Source organism: Lactuca virosa, chromosome 6 (assembly GCF_052849685.1).
Source record: "Lactuca virosa cultivar CGN04683 chromosome 6, Lactuca_virosa_CGN04683_v6, whole genome shotgun sequence".
In the NCBI taxonomy this organism is placed as follows: Eukaryota; Viridiplantae; Streptophyta; class Magnoliopsida; order Asterales; family Asteraceae; genus Lactuca; species Lactuca virosa.
Genome location: NC_136431.1, coordinates 110369616 through 110374445, shown reverse-complemented (window position 1 = coordinate 110374445; position 4830 = coordinate 110369616). Strand labels below are relative to the sequence as shown.

Here is a 4830-nt window from a genome sequence, read left to right as displayed (position 1 = left end):
CTTGTAAGTATTTATGAAGGTAAGGACCATATGGTAAATTATTGGGCCATAAGATGGATATATTATGAGAAGAAATGGCTAAATGGTAATTCTGGACTCCATTGTAAAGAATTTTGAAAGCCAAGGTTTAAAAGGTAACATATGGGGTTTATTTGAAGAATAATTTGTGAGGAGGGAATGAATTGTAACTGTGGGACTAGATATGAAAGAAATTCCGTGAGTAAGGGTGGGAAGGGTAAATATTGAATTAAATTTGAAAAGAGTCTCATGGGGAGGGACCAAACTCGTCAATTGTGCAAAGATTTGCTTGGAGCGGGACTTTAACCCCACGTATCCCGTCCCTCTTGTGGCATTTCATAAACCTAACCCTAGATCGTGATTTCCTCAGCCGCCACAACCCTTGGAACACCTCCAACCATAGCCACCTTATCGCCCTCATCCCTAGCCACCGTTGTCAGCCACATCGCCGGCGAAGCTGCTACCAGCGATGAAATGCAACACAATGAAGCCGGCAGTCGGCTGTCGCTGCTCTCCTACGGTAACAGCGCTGTGTTCGCCATTATGCACGTCAAGTGTGGATCGGAATCTCTCGGTATGAATCCCGCCACCCATCTACTCCCTTCTCTTCATTCTTTTTGGTGATTGGTGTCGTTCACGTCGACAGGGGATTGACGGGTGGCCTTGGGTCTCCGTTTTGGTGATTTCGGTCGTTACCTGCCGCCGAGGTGGTTGAGATGGGCGTAGTTCGACGTCCAACTCGTGACTGCGAGTGGGTGAGTCCGGTCGATCGGCTGAGGACCAAAGAAGACCACCGCCACCACCATAAGGTGGTGGCTAACATCACCACTGCCACTGCTGCTGCTTTTCTAGCGCTGCTGCCGCCTCCCCGGAGGTTCCGTCGCCGCCAACGCCATCGGTGGGTGGCTGTGCTTCCATTTCGGGCAAAGATTTCAGTATATGTGGCTGTGTTATTTTGTTTGAGTGTCTTGCCGCCGAAAAAAGATCAAGATCAACCACCGCCACCACCGTGAGGTGGTGGCTGCCGCCATCGAGCCACCGCCGGCCACCACTAGGTGGCTGTGTGTTTGTATGTTTAGATTAGTTTAGTGTGTGTGTGTGTGTGGTTATTTGAGATTTAGCCTTGTAAAATGTAATTTGAATTTGGAATAATGAAAATGAATTAAACCACCACCGTGAGGTGGTGGCCGCCGTCGTGAGCCGCCATTGACCACCACTTCCCGAGGTGGTAGTGGGTGGTGCCCCAATAGCAAACCCTAATTGACCTAGCAAAACCCTAATGGGCTTAAGGATTAGTTTTGGGCCTATTGGGCCATGTTTGGGTGAAAAACCCTAATTAGGGTTTAGAAAACCCTAATTGTGAGTAATTGGGCCTTAGACTTAATGGACCCACCATTGGGCCGTTGAGATTGGAGTGTGTATTAAGCCCAACTTCTCCATATCATTGATCTAGTAGAGTAAGGGACTTAATGGATTAAGCCCTTAATGGGTTAAGTAAGAAACACTTAACCTTAATCGTCATTTTATGTGAAACCCTAATTTCACTTCGGACGTGAGTTGGGCCTTTCGATTGGGCTTTGGTAATTGGATTATTAATGGGCCATCCAAGAATAATCATAAGGACTAGAATATGTTGATGGGCTTAGGTTAAGGCCCATATGAGGGTGTGGGCCCAATTTGGAAAATTAGGCCATATGTTGGGCTGTGGCCCATTACTTGACTATTGAGCCTTTAGTGTGTGAGTTGGACTTTGGGCTTGGAACCCAATTATTAATTGGGTGTTGTCTGATGTTGACAGTTCGGGAATCTGTCAACCAGCAGCTAGAGTTTTATCGGCGGGACTTCAGCAGTGCCAGGTGAGTTCTCCTCACTATATCAACAGGGTCTAAGGCACCAAGGCCGACCCTTTATGGATGGTATTCGGATTATTGCATGTTATGCTTACTGATTTATATCCTGGTAGTTAGGATGGTGATATGCTATGCTTTAGTGACCCGGTTGGGTCGGTATCCTGGTATATAGGATGATGCTATGTTAGTGACTTGTTAGGTCGATATCCTGGTTATAGGATTGTTGCTATGCTTTGTGATCTGTTAGATCGGTTTGACTGTTATATATATATATATATATATATATATATATATATATATATATATATATATATATATATATATATATATATATATATATATATATATATATATATATATATATATATACATGCTAGTGTTATATGATGTCTATGTGCACATGATTGTCCTGGTTATAGGATGATGTTATGTTAGTGACTGGTTAGGTCTGTATCCCGGTTATTGGGATGTTGCTATGATTGGTGATTTGTTAGATCGGTTTGACTGTTATATGAAATGAGCTAGCGTATGATATTTACGTGCACATGTTTGTTTGATTGGGGGTTGGGTTGAGGCGGTCCTGCTTTATGTTGTAGGCCAACATACCCGGCAAGCGGTCCGGATAGGCTGTAGGCCCTACGTGGCGGTCCAGACGTGCTGAAGGCTCGAAGAGCAGTCCAGATAGACTGAAGGCCTGTGAGGCGGTCCAGTCAGGCTGATGACTCATTATGAATGTTGTTCTGTATTGGTTATATGATATGGTTATGTTTGTATGGCGTTGGTATTTTAGGGAAACTCACTAAGCTTCGGGCTTACAGTTGTTGATTTGTTTCAGGCACTTCTGATGATTGCGGGAAGGCGAAGGCGTGATCGTGCACCTCCTCATATTTTCATTATTGATTCTGGGGATACTCTGATGTCTGAACCATTTTGAAAACAAACTGTAATAACTTAATGGTTTTAAAATGTATTAAAAAGTTTAAATTTGGCTTGAATTTTATGGGTGTTACAAGTTGGTATCAGAGCCTTGGTTTGAGTGAATTGGAGGAACACTCGTGTGAATCCACTCTCAAATCAAGGAAAGGATTTTAAAATGAATTTTAAAATGGTTTTCAAAATAAGTAAAGGAGGATGCAGGGTGTACGATCAGCCAGAGCCAGTAAGTAGACCCCAAAATACCATACAGTTATTTGATTATGTGATATGTTAGAACAGCATGCTAGTACTAGGCTAGGAATCTTCAGGAATTGCATGATAGCATTGCCTGATTGCATGATGCCTACTAGCCTAGGATTTCCTTATATGAGATTGACATCATTACTGTAGTTACTTGTGTATGCATCACGGCTGTATATAATTAAGATCTTATAGCCTGAGAATGTTTGATTTGGCCTTATGTTCTATTCTTATTGATTAGGGCTTAGGGTAGGATCGAATATTCAAAAGTCTATGGGGTCCAGCGTTATGTATGGCTGGCATACACTAGTGCTGCAGGGTTGGTGGAAGTTTCATGGATGGGTGGGTGTGTGAGGCCGGGAGGCCAGTTATGAGATATTTAGCATTCCTCTAGGAGTGAGGATTGAGAGCTCGCTATGTTTATGTATATTGTTAGGGCATTGTGATGATACTTGAGACAAATATGGGTAGGTGTGGAAGGTAGTATGGGCCCGTACTACTGAAAGCACAGGACCCATACGCGTAGCAAGGAAGTCACAACCCCTAGGGTTTGGTTGGGAATTGGCTCTTTGTCATTATATGGGTTATCAGAGACCTTTCTGGTGTGTTACCAGAATGGTGGTTACGAGACGTCTTGAGAGCGGATTCGAGTTAGGATCGGGAGCTGGCAGCCAGGATAGGCCAGCATTGTCAGTGGATCGTGTCGGTGAGATCATCCGGGAGGAGGTGATCGAGATTTGTCCGGGGTCAGATTCCGGAGATGTTTGGGTCTATCAAGACCGCCATGGTTGAATACCTTGATGAGCGCTATGTAGCCATTGTTGAGACGGCTGCCGCAACAGCTTCAACAGTTGTAATGGCGGTAGGGGGAAGAGCTGGTCGAGCTTTTCAGTACCGGGACTTGTTACTGGGACATATTCTGATGAGCACAGGGCTACAGTTATCTGGGATCAGGAAGACAATTTGTACTCGTTATATTTCCGCGGGTGAGCGGGAGAGGATAACACCTTAGTTTCTAGATTTGAGGCTCGGGGGTTTTGCTCGAGGCCGGAATGTGAGTCGTGAGGACTCCGGAAAGGAGTAATGATTGTGTTCAGCTGGAGTTATGCAACTAGAATTAAAAATGGTTTATTGATAGGATTGGAATGTCGTTTTCTAGGGCAAGGATTGTGCCCTTTCAGTTTACGAGCTCGAAGGATTAAGCAGGCTTGTGACACCAGGATCAGGTTGTATTCTAACTCGGGGTTAGTTGGTCGCTAGGATTGGCGACAGTGGTTTAGCGCGGGTAAACGCAGGTGGGTCGATGTGGCATAAGTATTTTGGAGGTCCATTTCACATTGGATCTCTTGTATCGGACGGTAAGGACTGATTGTGCGATCTATTGCACTTTCGGGATTGTAGACTATGTCTTGGGAGTGGTTGTAGCCTGGTTTAGGGCAAAGGTTGTTTCAGCTACTGCAGGTCAGCTGTGGATGATTGAGTTGGTGAGTGAGTCAGGGTGCGAGGCCCTGAATGATATGATTTCTAGAGCCGAGAGCGGGAGATTTGTTGGAGCACCTTGGGAAGAAGGGTATTATATGGGAGGTCTGCCGACAGGGTCCCACATGATGGTTATTCAGCATTGTCAGGATTCAGTGGTTTTAGTAAGCATTATTGATTGGCAGAGGAAAGCACCAAGGGAAGTAGCTCGTTGTTGAGACATTAGTTGGAGTATCTATCTTTGGACTTTAAGATTTGGGAGTGGGATCATTCGAGCATTGGGGACTGTTGGTGTCCCTGGGATTCA

The 4830-nt window shown here is 44.8% G+C and overlaps 1 long non-coding RNA gene across 1 annotated transcript; it reads left to right on the top strand.

The window, feature by feature from the left end:
- The first annotated feature begins 373 nt into the window (after window positions 1-373).
- Window positions 374-1354, top strand: LOC145121171 (uncharacterized). The gene is made up of 2 exons (XR_013714520.1): window positions 374-592; window positions 665-1354. It is a non-coding gene; the product is annotated as an uncharacterized LOC145121171 (long non-coding RNA).
- Window positions 1355-4830: the final 3476 nt, after the last annotated feature.